This window comes from Sinohyriopsis cumingii, chromosome 7 (genome assembly GCF_028554795.1).
Source record: "Sinohyriopsis cumingii isolate HCF-2022 chromosome 7, ASM2855479v2, whole genome shotgun sequence".
Taxonomy (NCBI): Eukaryota; Metazoa; Mollusca; class Bivalvia; order Unionida; family Unionidae; genus Sinohyriopsis; species Sinohyriopsis cumingii.
In genome coordinates this window covers 81,863,978-81,879,569 of record NC_142967.1, presented here as the reverse complement: position 1 = coordinate 81,879,569, position 15,592 = coordinate 81,863,978, and the positions used below count along the sequence as shown (strand labels likewise).

General features: G+C 35.1%; 1 long non-coding RNA gene across 2 annotated transcripts in view; it reads right to left on the bottom strand.

Moving 5' to 3' along the window:
• The window catches only part of LOC149795626 (uncharacterized), a 243,489-nt gene that overhangs the window by 118,220 nt on the left and 109,677 nt on the right, over window positions 1–15,592 (bottom strand). For both annotated transcript variants that reach the window (XR_016422368.1, XR_016422369.1), the window contains exon 2: window positions 11,459–11,514. This is a non-coding gene — a long non-coding RNA (uncharacterized LOC149795626). The remainder of the gene's footprint in view (window positions 1–11,458; window positions 11,515–15,592) is intronic.

Here is a 15,592-nt window from a genome sequence, read left to right as displayed (position 1 = left end):
TATATTGAATTTATTACAAAATGTTAGTATATTTGTTTATGCATAATGCATTTTCCATGGTAAATGACATGTGGCTGAGAATTAATGAGATATTATCACTGTCAGGCCATCTATTCTAGATGAGATTCTCATCTAGTGATTCTGGGATTCAATATAAAAAAATTCATATTAAGTATGGGCGAATAAGAAGTTGTTGTTGTTATTGTGCGGTTTAACGCCATTTTTCAGCACATGATAGGCTATACAGGGCGGCCAGTATTAATGGTGGAGGAAGAACCCGGGAAAAGCCCGGAAAGAACCACCGACCCAAGAGAAGCTACTGACAAGCTTTCTCACATACCAACATTGGCCGAATCCAAGACTCGAACCCACGCAGACAGAGGTGAGATGGCAGTGATCCGTAATGGAGAGCGCTTTAGACCACTCGGCCACTAGGGACCCCCGAATAAGAAGTAAAAGTTGAACCATTTTGATGAATTTGGAAGAAAAGAACCCAATTTGTTAATTTTTTGGGTGAATACCAATATAAATATTGTCGAAATGAAGAACAGAATATTGATCTATTGCATTTGTCAATTTAAAAACATAATCATAAACATTTATTGACAACTGTTTCTATATTTCATTTTAAAGATGTAAAAATTGGCCAAAAAAATTGAATAATTTTAAAATGGTATTTTATCAATTTGTGATTTCAGATTAATGTATACTGGTAAAAAAAATGCTGAATATGCATTATTGGTTTTAAGATCAATATATATTTTCAAAAATATGGTATTTCATACAAAAATGTGTGTTTGCAAGGGGGTGCTTGAAATTATTCTTAAAGCTAAATGTTCACAAAATGTTTCTCAGTAGACATTTGTAGGAAATATGCATATTTTAGCTTGAAATAACATGAGATCAAGAATTTGCAAAAAGTGATGAAACACCAGTATTAAAAATGGTGGATGGTATCTGTGTTTGAATTCTTCCTGTGAATTTGTTTCAAAAGATATCATAAAGATCAGTTCATGCTTGAAATTTGCACACTCAAATTATGCAGAAAGCATACCATTTTCATATATTCTATAATTTGAAGGAAAAAATGCATCCCCTGTTGCTGCTTTAAAAGCTCTCTATGTGGCACCAATTTAAGGTTGCCTACATCATCTCAATTGTCCCAAGTTTACGATAGGAATGAGGAATGCACCCCCACCCCACCCAACAACAATGATGATTAATTCACTTGGGCATACCAGAGACAAATTAGAAGGCCTCTTTGCTGTAAGCATCACAAATGAACGTGCTGGAACTTTTTAGTGCCATGGCAGAGTTGTCACAGTAGTCCTACCAACTCCAGGATCTACCAGGGCCTGCCATTTCTGACAAATTGACTACTGTTATGAATTTTGCTAGGTACAGTTCAAGTGGCTAAAGTAATGTAGGTTCCTGACATCAAAATGTAATAAGTTCAGGGGCATATAATTAAAACCATCATTCCCCTTGTATCCCCTATTATGAACCTTTTTCTCACCGAGAGATTAACTGGCCTCAAGCGGTGTCCTACAGTGGTACTTTCGCAAGTGACATATTTTGCCTTCTTGCCAACATTTTATGCAAAAGTCAGCAAGTAATACTGCTTGTAGACAATACTGTTGCCCTTTCATACATTAAACAAAAAAAAAGGTGGGGTGCAGTGGGGTTGGGTGGGTTCAGGAACTGGCTTTTTAAAATATGGGAATGGTGTAGAGCAACAGATATTTGGCTCAGTGTTTGTCATCTGTCAGGCACATCAAAGATGGAGGCTGAAATACTATTGTGCAAATTAAACCATGATACAGGATACAGGTTGAGGATGAAAATTTCATGGAAACTGAAAACAATGTGCTAAATGTGATATTGACCTTTTTGCCTCAAGAAGGAATTGTATGCTGCCAAGGTATATTTCATACAAAAAAAACACGCCTTCAGGCTTCAAATGCTGATGTCTTTTCTGCATCTTGGAGTAATTTCACTCTAACATATGTTCTTCCCCCTTTCAGTGTCATTGTCAGAGTTTTACAGAAATTGGGGGAGGAGAGGTGGTGATCGTAGCACAACTCTTTAGTATTCAGCCATAGTTCCCCAAATTTCCTTCTTTTGTGTCAGATTGGTTACTCATGATACTCTGAACCTCCAAGATTCTTTTTTCTTCCACATAACCTCCCCATAATGCATCCAATGAAAAAGCTCTGAAGAGTTCCATTTATCAGGAAGACTATCAAAAACAAACTTATGGCAGTCAACTTTCTAATATTTTATGCTGCACTTGGAGACAATAAACAATTACCATATCGGACATATCTCTATCAATTGCTGTGCATTTATGACCGAAACCAGATCAATCCATTTTGCAATCCTTAGCCATTCTCTTTCATAATGATAAGTATATAGTGATATCAATAAAGCAGTATCTGCTATTAGCACAATTTTAGTTTTGTCAGATGGTTCAGATTATTTGCAACACACATTGCCCGAATGTTTTAAGAGATGAATGTTTAGCAAGAGACCTAATTTACCTAAGTGCTACTTCTGGCAAGGTATATATGCCTACAACATTAAAAACAGACTTTATCTTCCTGAACTATTATCAGACACCTATCACATCCGATTTGATAGCCAGTAAAAACAACTTTGTTGTTGCTGAGTTTAAATTTAGTAGCATGCGCACAATTGTGCATGTGCCGCTTTTCTTTCTGGCTGTACCGCAGCCTGTTAGTTGTTCCTGGGGAAGGGAATGGTGCCACCTCCCCCAGGCTTTTATGGGTTCAAGGAACCCTGATAGTTTGGCCTCAATCTGTGGGTCCATAAAGGTCCCTTACAGTTGAATGGTTGGCTGTCATTAGTGGGAGGGAGAGCTCGGGAATGGTCCTGGTTGCTTTTCACATCACTGGTTTCTTGTTGCATTTGCCTGGTGTATTTTTTATTTTTTTAATATTTTTTTTGTCAAAATGTTCTAAAAAGGGGTGTGTGTGTTCTATGCTGTTTATAGAGGTTGTTAGTACAAATCATGTATGAAGAGAGATTTTCAACTGTATGAGCTCCAACCCATTGTTATTAAGATCAGTGCATGCATTTACCATGTTCAGTTGAATTTGCATAATAAATCCTGATGATTTACAGTGTACACTGATTCACATTTTTACCATTCTAAACTCCTGTCACAGGAAACATTGTGGGTTCCCTTAGGGTACGAAAGGTTGAATGAAAATGGAAATTAAACGATGCTTAAAAAGGTAAAGTGAACATGTAGTACCCTTAGGGATCAAACACCCACCCACCCTTCCTGTCTCTCTCTTGCATTCTATAACCTTATCAAAAACAGACCTGTCACATGACCTGTGCATCATCTGGTGTGATCCTTAAGGGTTCTACAGGTTCAATGAAATTATCATCAAACCTCAACTTGGTAAGTATTGTTTAATTTTCGAATCTCCTGTCTCCCTGAAAAGATCTGTACTTAAGTCTGATCGACTCCAATTAAGGAAGAAGTGGAGAGAATATTAGTTCAGAGTTTGCAGAAATACCTAAGGGAAATAGGAAATAGCCAACTAGGGTTTATGTTATTTGTCAAAAATCTACAGAGAGAAAGTCAGATTACTATCTTTACATACAATTAAGAGTAGTGGAATGTGATGATATGTGCCTGAATGTACAGGCTATTATACAAATTAGTACCCTCATTTGTCTAGATTTAATTTAAGTTTCATTTAGTACCCTCATTTGTATAGATTTAATTTAATTTTCATTTAGTACCCTCTTTTGTCTAGATTTAATTTTCATTTAGTACCCTCTTTTGTCTAGATTTAATTTAATTTTCATTTAGTACCCTCTTTTGTCTAGATTTAATTTAATTTTCATTTAGTACCCTCTTTTGTCTAGATTTAATTTAATTTTCATTTAGTACCCTCTTTTGTCTAGATTTAATTTAATTTTCATTTAGTACCCTCTTTTGTCTAGATTTAATTTAATTTTCATTTAGTACCCTCTTTTGTCTAGATTTAATTTAATTTTCATTTAGTACCCTCTTTTGTCTAGATTTAATTTAATTTTCATTTAGTACCCTCTTTTGTCTAGATTTAATTTAATTTTCATTTAGTACCCTCTTTTGTCTAGATTTAATTTAATTTTCATTTAGTACCCTCTTTTGTCTAGATTTAATTTAATTTTCATTTAGTACCCTCTTTTGTCTAGATTTAATTTAATTTTCATTTAGTACCCTCTTTTGTCTAGATTTAATTTTCATTTAGTACCCTCTTTTGTCTAGATTTAATTTAATTTTCATTTAGTACCCTCTTTTGTCTAGATTTAATTTAATTTTCATTTAGTACCCTCTTTTGTCTAGATTTAATTTAATTTTCATTTAGTACCCTCTTTTGTCTAGATTTAATTTAATTTTCATTTAGTACCCTCTTTTGTCTAGATTTAATTTAATTTTCATTTAGTACCCTCTTTTGTCTAGATTTAATTTAATTTTCATTTAGTACCCTCTTTTGTCTAGATTTAATTTAATTTTCATTTAGTACCCTCTTTTGTCTAGATTTAATTTAATTTTCATTTAGTACCCTCGTTTGTCTAGACTGAATTTCAATCTCATTTGGGGAGCTTATGACTTGTGTTATCTTGTTGCCATGCTAGTGTGTGTGAGCATGGGTATGAATAGCTATGTATGCCAGACCTAAATACCTGTTCCTGGTATTTCCCAATATGTTCAGTACATTATTGTCAAGCACTGAGCGTTTTTCACTAAATCATCCATGTCAAACACCAACATCCATTTCAACAAACTAAACACAACACTGCATGAATGTAAATATTAGGTCACTGAAATTCAAAGTTTCACTCATCAACTCATTTTCCACTAAGTCTTTCATGTAACATACCTGCTTGAATGTGACACATCCTATGAAAAATATTATTTATTCTTCCCCAACTCCTCCAACATTTTTATCGAAGCACAAACTCCAGAAAATCTTATGAACCCAAAAAAAAAAGGATGGGGCAAGAGTCACCTATGTTGACACAATACTATTGTCTATAGTCTGTAATGGGGGATCAGACAAACAGCCACCTTTAGGTAGATTATTTGACTGACAGTAGCTAAGTTGATTTTGTGTTGTAAGTTCTTTGAACACTGTTGTGGAAGGGCCTATAAGGCTAATTTGTATAGGTCAAGTATACAAAATAGAACAACCCAATTTGTGTGAACTTGAGTAAATCAAGGACATGTGTCTTGAAGGAACAAATATTGCACTTACTGACTCTGAATGAGAACGTTTAAACTATGTTTTTGAGGGATTACTGGTCACTTTGTAATCAACAAGAACATTTTTATAAAGTAGGATTCTCCTCCAGAAATGAGAGGTATCCAAAATGTTCTGAATATTTTATTTGAACTTTTTTGTTTCCTGATCCTTTCATAAAATTAAATGCCCACTGGTAGACAAAATAATGATGTATAAAATGAACTGTAAAATCTGGGCACTCCTAAGATAAACCCAAACAGAAATCAGGCAGACTTGGATAAAATTAATGGATTTAATTCTGTTATATTCCAAAATCTTGATGTGGCTTCATCATTTTTTAGATGGTTGTAAATCCCAGAAAGATAACCCACATTCTGGAAGACCACTGTCTGCAACTGATGATCAGGAAGTGGCTGCTTTGAAGAATGCAACTGATGCTTGATATACAATCGAAGATATTTAAATTCAACAGCTTTCTGTAATATACTGATGAATCATTTGAAGCTCAGAATGCATCCCGCAATTGTTGAAGACTGATCAAAGACATGCTCAGGTTCAAATTGCCAACCAGCTCATCAAATAGGAAAAGAGTCACCACAGACACTGGATTATGCATATCTGCCAACTTCCCAGACTGTGTTGTTTTTTTCTGGTCAAAGAAAGTGTTTTGGGGTACCAAGGGGAGTATAGTGCACACAACCAAAAAGGTGATGTCATACAATTGATACATACAAGCCTACAGAAAATGACTGAAAATTCAAATTATAATAAAAGAAAATATTTGCTTTGAAGCATTTAATACACTTTCCAACTGAAAATAGTTGGTAGACTTTGGGATCACCATTTGCATGTGGGGGGTGTATTTTAATTCTAAGATGTAGCTGGGGGGGTAAACTAATAAGTTGGCTTCGAAAGCAAGGCATTTTAATCCTTTCAGGAAAGGATGGAAGCAATTCATTTGCTGGATGGTGGGAATAGCAGTCATGTTAACACATCAATATCAATATCAAGTTGCATAAAAAATGTAGACAATGAGGATATAATTCTGCTAAACATTGACACAGATAAAATCACACTGCGTATTAAATATAGTCAGAATGCAATAATAATAATATGAAATCCCTTGGTAACAGAAGCACATTTGGAGTAACTAACGATACACCACTCCCTCTATAACTTGCACAAAGACAACTTGCAAACCCACTTATAATGTAGGGACAGGCACTGACAGCCATTTTTAAACTAGAAAATACACCACAAAATTATCAGCTGAATGTGAAGAAAATTGAGATCAAAATCATTAAATGAAATCTTGATCAATGTATTCGCTCATTTTAAAAATCGGTGAAAAGTACCCAAAAATCTGAATCAACATCATTACCGGTAAATTCTCAACTTTTAATAAGAAGTCATATATTTTGTAAAATTTCTTACTGAACACCACTATAAATATCAATGACATTTTAATCAATGAAAAGGACACTAATGCCCATAGGTGATAACACTTTAATAAATAAACATCAATTAAGTAAGTTTTTTAAAGTGAAAATAATGTTTTAGTTTGATTTTTTTAATTTGGTCTCTGCGTATTCATCGTATATATCATATGCCCTCCTGTACTCAAACGTGAAAAATATCAATCTACCATCACAGCTGTGTCTGCTAGTGTTTCTGTGAGAAGCTAATTACCAGTAAGTACCAACCATTTTTTATCTCCATCTTGCGGTGAATTTGTTTCTATTGTTACACTCAATTAAAAACAGATCTGCTTCGTATTATCATGTTAATTACATCTTTTGCATCAAAACAAATAAACGGATTGGATAGTAAGAAATATTTAAACGCATGCCAATCATATACCTGCATATGACCTAGCAGTCACGGTCATGTGTCTCTTCAAGTCTTTGCAATGTATCAATTAAACATTGTTACAAATATTATTATATAAGTATTATAATTAAATTATGTTAAATTAACCAACTCATTCACATATGTGACCAACGATACTAAGGCAATCAAGCAAAATGAGTATTTGGTGAATAAAAAGCTTTGCATCACAGATACAGTTCATTAGAGAGAAGCCAAATATCGAGAATTTGTAGTAAACTTATTCCTGAATTGACACTCAAGGATGAGAAAAAGTTTCAATATTACTTACAATGAAATTGAGGAATCAATAATTTACTACCTGAACAATAAAAATAAAAAATTAATTTTTTTGGGGTGGGTGGGGGTAAACTGATTTTATTGATGTAATACCTACCTGTTGCTATTGCAGAGGAAAATATCCTGCTGAACGATGAAAATTCTATCCTCCCATTACGGTGACCCAGAATCTTCCAGAACACTGAACCAGCCCTGTGTGAAAGCCTCATACATCAAGCATGCATTAAATATCCTCTTAGATGTTTGAGGGAGTAGCCTAAATTAGGACATTAGTTCAGAAAGGGACAAGAGAATCTGGCAGTAACAACAGGTAAGTATTACATCGTTAAAATTAGTTTTACTCCCCAAAAAACTACAGTTTAATACCAGTAGTATCTTACCTGCATAGCTGAATTTGTCAGGTTGGATGACCTAAAACTGGCAATTAAAAAACAAACAAGGAATACTCAACCTCACAGGTGAGCAGGAGACTGCTGCAGGATGGAATCCATATGGGCAATGTTTTGTGCAATAATAACTGTGCTCTTTGAGAAAGTGTCTTCGCTTTGATGGGCTAATGAGCAAAGGTAAAAGAAGGAGAAAATAGTGTTTGAGTGTCAAAATGTGGCTCACATGCTATAAAGATGAATGAATTAGATAGGTCTATGATTGCTGTTGTTGTTGTTGTTGTTGTTGTAGGGTTTAATGCCATTTTGTCAGTACAAGATAGGCTATACATGGCAGCCCGTATTAATGGTGGAGGAAGAACCCCGAAAAACTCCGGAAAGAACCACCGACCCATGAGAAGTTACTGACAAGCTTTCTCACATACCCACATTGGCTGAATCCGAGACTCAGACCTACGCAGACAGAGGTGAGATGGCAGTGATCCATAACAGAAAGCGCTTTAGACCACTTGGCCACTCGGGGCCCCTAGATAGGTCCATGAGGCACCAATGACATGGACCTCATGAGCATTCATTTTCATAAAGGACAGGTCCCTCTCATTAAGGGATTTGTAACCTCTCTTGAAAAGAGGTCAGCATAGTAGGCAATGGTGACAAAAGACCTAGAATTTTGTTCCAGTGATTACTGTGTTTTCCATGGAAGGTAAGCCCAGGTCCCTGTAGAAATACCCACCTGAGCTGCTTCAGCATCCAAATTGTGAATTTTAGTGGGCCAAGAATGGGTATGAACCTTGTAGGTAGAAGCAGCTACCAGCAGCCGTAACATAAATAAAGTTTCTGTAAACGATCAAGTATTTTGGAGTCATCAGAACCTTAAGGTTTAGGACACATATCGCTAGTGGTGGTAAAACCTCATTCGCTGATTTTTCAAATGACCAGAACTCCTTCTCCTCTGCCTTTGTAACTGAAGGTTGAGAAAGGCCGGGTGACCCAAAGAGAGGGATGTCTTCAACGAGGACAGAAAGGACATCTTCACCATGCACTCTCTCTTGGGAGGCAGAACTACATGACACATTATCTCCATGCTGAGGGGGATACTTAGAAGGGGAAACTTATCTGGAAACTCCTTGCAGAGATATTACAATGTTTAATACAGTGTGGTTTAGGGTGATTCCCTGCACTCCCAGAGTGTGTTGGGGAAGGTCTATCCCCCTCCCTCTTTTAAGATCCAACCTTGCAAGATAAAGTAGGTATATGGTCCACAGGCATGACCCCACTACTATACTGCATAGGTCCAGAAGTCCAAGGCTTTGTAGGGAAAGGCCTAAATGCTACTTTGTGGAGGAAAACCCCATATCTCAGAGGAATTAAGAGGAATATGAGGGAAGGAGGGATGCTGATCCAAACTCATGTCTTAATCTGACATCCGCAAACTGATTCCCAGTCCGTGGCATCCAGTTGTGACCTGCACCCGGTGACTTGTGCTGGGTACCTTGTGACCAGCACCTGACTAATGCTCGGAATCTCCTAAGAGATCTGGATAATCTTTCTCTGAGACCCAAGGGACTCGGGAAAAGATAACACAGAAAACTCTGATGAAGACGAAGATAGGTTCTTGGACTGTCCAAGAGACCAAAGGCTGCAAAACGGACTGCAGACTCTCTTCTTATTCTGTACTAGATAAACAAGTGAGGTGTGTGTCTCAAGGAGATTTTTTGTGGCCACACTTGTCCACATCTTGCTTAGACATTGATCCTGAAATATAGATGCTAAAAGAAGAATGATATACAAAAAGCTGAATGCAGCAGGTACAGCATGGATGAAGCAAGATGCCTCATGTGAGTGTTTCATTGCAAATAAATAGGAAAAAGGAAGCTTTCTGGAAGAAAGAAAAAAAAATTAAATCATCCAGGCTATTTTTTAAAAGCAAAAACTATGAAGTAACTAGAATAAAAAGTAGGTTACAACTGCTAATATCAAGAAAAAATTACTGAAGGTAATCTGAACTTAAAATAAAAGAATCTTAGTTCTTGATAAATTAATTTTCTGACAGATAAAATGAAGAAGTGGTGTGCACATATCAAATATAAAGTGTCACAATTTGCGATATCGATGAAGTGAATAAAATGATTGGCAGGCAAGTCAATAGACTGCAAAATGTAAGGATAGGGAAATATAAATCAAATACCTACCATTTACAGTTTAAAATGTTATCTGAATAGAAATAAAACTACCAATCTGAATTAATATCACCCTTCTTTCAGAAAGAAAAACTAAAATGCCTAGGTGTACACTCAAGTGTAAATAAAAACTCCCAATAGAGCTTTATTAAACAGCGATAACAAAAAATAGGGTATACTCCGTAAATTCATGAAGAATATTTAGCACATAAAATGATAATAATTTGCTCATTGCTCTGAGTAAGAGGTGTTTAATTTTCTTTACGTGAACCAAGCTGAACTTTACAACATAGTGACTAAATAATATATATGAGGGTCTTTCATGCATGTTGGATGTAAGGGTCTTTCATGCATGTCTGATGTAAGGGGCTCTCATACAAGGCTGATTCAGTGTTCTGGAAGATTCTGGTTCACCTTATTGGGAGGAGAAAACTGGGTTGGGTATTTTCCTCATCCAAATGGGATAGCTATGCAATAAAGATATTACCAATATAAAATTTAGTTTCTACATGAATCTTGTCTTCCTGAGACACAGTGACATAATACACAATTTTTTTGTGTTCACATGATGGTTGTTGAAATCAGTAGGAATAATGTTGTTAACAATCTGTCTGAGGCTGGGTATCTTGAAAATAATTTATATTAAAAAGCAAACAACTTCATTAGAAAATGCTGATTATTGACAATTGTTCCCAGTGTGATTATAAAACAGTCCCATTACCCCCCTTTGGTTTTCTCAGTGTCCAAATCAGACAAGAAATATGGCCTCCTGAGTGGTAAAATGTCCAATCAATCATATGCAAGACATGTCATTCGTATTTGCAGATCTCGCTTATTATAAAACTTACAGAGTTCATGTTGAAGTAAGCCCATATTCCAAGTTTGATCAAATGGGCTCCAGTTAGTAACAAGCTCAGCCATTCAGATCAAAGATCACCTCATTAATGTGTGTAGGTCATATTCATTAGCCATTCAAAGTTCACCTCATTAATGTGTGTAGGTCATATTCATTAGCCATTCAGATCAAAGACCACCTCATTAAAGTGTGTAGATCATTTTCATTAGCCATTCAGAGCTTATCTGAGATCCTGATGATGTGTACTTATATTCAAAGTCTGACAGTGGGCCCAAGATATTAAAGGTGCAATGAATGGATATCTGTAATCTAGTTTTGGAATGGCCAAATTATTTTTCATACAATGCAATGAATGTGTAATGAATGAAAAGTCTGAAAATACAAATGCTTGAAAATGAGAACAAAGTGACCAAGTTTTGAATGGTCAAGTTGGTAACATTTTCAGATGAAAAAATCTTGGTTTTACAGAGAATGCTATACTAATGAGTTGGAATTATCATCTGGTAGATTGTCAATTTATCGTAAAAGTGCTTTGTACAGTTCCACTTGTACACTGTATATTAACTAAAAAAGAAAAAAGGAAAGTTGCAAGACACTACCTACCACACTGCCATCCAGGTCTATACTATCTTCTGGTAAATCCAGTAAAGTGTTACAATCTGAAAATATATACAAATACATTTTGAAAATACATCTAAGTACAATCTGAAGAAAAAAAACCCATACATTTATGACAACTAAAACTTTGATCTATCAGCATTGTCTTTTTAAACAGTAGCGTAATATATGCAGTTTCAAAAATTTTCCTTAAGAATAAATATTTCATTACATTTATGCTTCTTCCTCTTACACTTTATTATTTATCTACGTACTGATACTGCAACACCCTCTTCTGAGTTATGTGCAGGTGTAAAAGATAAAAGTATCAACTAAAATATGAAGAATGTACACCAGTGATATGATAATGATATTAAATGTTAAAGGGTTTACAGACAAAAGTATTTAATGGTCTGAATTCTGTGCAAGTTCATTTAAAACCTCTTGCTTGAAAAGGTTCTAGTCAGAAAGTGTAACAATTTGTTATTCACATGTGTAAAAATAAAAGGAATACTGCACTACTTTACTACTATAATGCCCTTTATTATAACACAGTTCCTGTTATAAGGTGGGCATAACAATGAATCCCATTTCATTAAGTATAAGAAAATCACTACAAGGAATTGGACCACTAATTCATTTCCCAAATATTAAAAATATAATAATTTCTGCATTAATTAGACTGGCATACAAACCACACATGCTTCCATTCATTGGAGTCAGGGAAATCTTTTTCTGCTTTGACAAATCGGTGTTCTGCAGCACTGTTTTTAGTCTCTTGCTGTTAACACATTAACCCCTAGCAACGACTTTAGTAGCCTACTGCTGAGCTCTGTAGCATCATGATCATGCACGATACAATAGAGTGGGTGGTATTATAGAAAGGTAGACAGATGTAGCTCTACAATGATACCAAATAATCTGGAATATCTAGTTGCACTACAAAATACAGATAGAAAAACCTCATTTTTTGGACCCGACTTTTTTTTCTCCCAAAATATGCCCGTGGTCAGAATCCAATTTTGTGTCCAGATTTTAAACTTTTTGGTCTCAGATCTAAGGCAAACCGGCATGAAATGCAAACAGACAGATGATGATAAAAATAATGGCTCCGTTTAGCATAAAAAAACAACAAAAAAAACTCCAGCTTTTACCCTTCTGCTCATGCGCAAGTCAAATAGCCAATGAAAAATGATGTTTCTAACACAACTAGGCAGTATGTTACTGAAAGATGACCGGGGATTTGGTGTTTTTGAGTCTATTCAGAAATAACTTTCAAAATGTGTTTCCTACTCGATTTTCAGGCAAAAATGACAAAAAGCTCCACGGGTTAATGTGTTAAACAGGTGGACTACTTGGTCTGCACCTAATGTATACCATAGCTTTGCATCCAAGAGTTCATTTGATATTTTTTCATTAGGAAAGTAAACAAGGGATATCAAAATAGAAGCAAATATTTTGTTGTCAACTATACTACACATAATAATGTTTGTGAAATTAATAATCAAAATCTTTTAAAAAACCATTTACTAGCCATTGGGTACATCTCAAAACATTAGTAACCTCCAACCTCATATTCTCCCAACAATAGTCAGGTTGTAAAATAATTAGTGGTCCAATACCTATTAGGCACTATATTCTATAGCTCTCATGGGCAGCATTAGACTACAACCTGTGTATTTGCTGGACAGAAAGACGATGCATATGTTGGGTTTGTCAACTGGGTTGCTGGAGATATGATAGATGGAATACTGCAACACAGCCATGGTAAATTTTGTCAACATTAGTATGTCTTGTGCCAGCCCTCCTGTTTTCCATAGGCCTGTCATAGGGCAAGTACTTATCTTTGACCCATTTGGCAATTTTATATTGATCATCTCAATTTCTGTGTTCTGTTGCATACAAACAGTAGAAGCATACCTCACCATGGTCTTGTATGCCATTATGATTAAACAGAAAAGACGTCTTCGAGAACAATAATTTAAGTGAGACCAGTGATATAATAGCTTTGTGGCTAGGTTTTCCACTAATTGGATTAGCTGCATATTACATGACCTTTTCTGTCAAAATCCATTTCTGTCAATCATAAAGGACATTTTGGGAGTTAAAGTGTTTGAAATGGTTTGAGGGTCTAATTAGGTTTGAGACAATTATGTGTTCGATCAGGCTGCACAAAACGCATAAAGATCTAATAGACCTATAGTCAGCTGGGTCATTTATACCTTTCTTTTTAAATGAGAGCCTGTAACTAGTTTCAGTCCAATTTGTATTTAACCTACTATAATAGACATTTGGAATTTTTTAAAAATAACTGAGGCTATTTCACACTGATGCTGATTCAGTACTTAAGTTTTAAGGCATCTGAGTCTGCAGCTTTGTCAGGTTTAAATCTCCAATGCTTCAGGTCATTAAATGGATCAATACTAATATCATGCATAGAACAGAACTTGCTTTTATACTTGTGCAGAATGTTTTATTTCTTAAGTCTGTCCTGTGATACTCCTTTAGTAACTTGGCAGACCTGTTTTTATTTTAATAGAGAGGTTGGTTTCAAAGAAGAAAAAAAAAATGGACTATTGACTGGATTTGCTTTATCAATGTTGTTTGTGTGTAACTGTCTTTAAGTAACCAGATTCTCAATTCACAGATTTATTGATCATACCAGGGGTCACAAACATCCAACCCATGGGCTGCTTGCGGCCTGCCAAGCCGTATCCTGTGGCACACAAAATGATTGGTGTTACAAGGTGTCATGAGAGATAACAAAGGTGGTGGGGCCCTTGGGCCATAGAAAATGCCCTCATGCGGCCCTCAGGGTGGTTTGAGTTTGAAACCCCTGGATTATACAGTGTTATGAATTATCATGGAAGATCATGACTTTTGGAAGGAGTGGTCTTTCAAGACAGGTTCTAATGTATACAATGTGTCCTACCATCATTAAAAGAAGGGATCACCAAAACAGTTAAAAATATGGTAACTTCATAGGAATCAATACAATGTAGGCCTCTGAGATACCATGCAAACACCTTAAGGAATAACTTGATTATTTATTTGTAAAAGAACACTTTTCTACTGAGATATGATATTTTCCTGTAATTAACTATATCTTAAACAGTGCAGTCTGTTTATGAAACTTGAAACACAAGACGTTAATGAGAGACTATTTTATTTGATCAGTCCATACTTGCCCAAAAATACAACTCAGGTTATTTTGGAATGCATGATTTTTAAACACTACTAATGATTTTATTTATATGGCCAAAAAGACCAATCGTCCATGACATGAAGCTGCTTTTAGACAACAAAGCTTTTAACAAGTCACTTAAAGGATTGATGCTGAACTGGGCCAAAAATAATTTCCAGGAATTTAAGATAAGACCATTTTTTTTAATTGCTGAGTGTTGAATGAATGCCCTTCACAAAAGCCCAATTGTCATGAATGTATAAAACTGACAGATTCCTGGTTGTTTCTAAATTCATTATAAACATCTCATTCTAATATCTCTGAAACTGATGAGAAACTGACTCAAGCCAGTAGCTGTTCATATATCAGAAAGATCCCTTCTTGTGTATTGGAGTTTTGAAAAAAAAATTATTGTTTGGAAAAATACTTGCATAAATATTCAGATTGAAGATAAAGAAAAGTGAAGGTGAAATCATTTGAGAGAAGTTTTTAGAGTTAGCACTTACATCATGAAGACCTGTAGCTGTTTTGACATCAAAGTTTATCTTTCAAATTAATTCTAGACCTATCTTAGGCATTCTGAAGGACTTTTCTTCACCAAGTTTTGAGGAAATATGCTCATTTAATTCATCACCTGATAATCTTGAATGAGGCACAAGTTTTTTGTTTATGTTTACAAAGCAATCATTAAAAGCATTTGCAATTTCAAGAGTTCCCAGTGAATGTTACTACAGTTGTATTTTCATCACTAATATATTTAAATAGCAGGTTACTGACCAATTTGCTTTTTAAGTCATGGAAAACTGGAGTTTTAAAGGTTCTTTTTTGGTAATAAATGTACTATCTTATTTCTATGAACGAAAAGGATTACTTGCTTTCTGAATAACTTGACTTTTTTTTCATAATCAATGATCATTGATATATTTTAATATATAAATTCCATCTCTTATTTTATT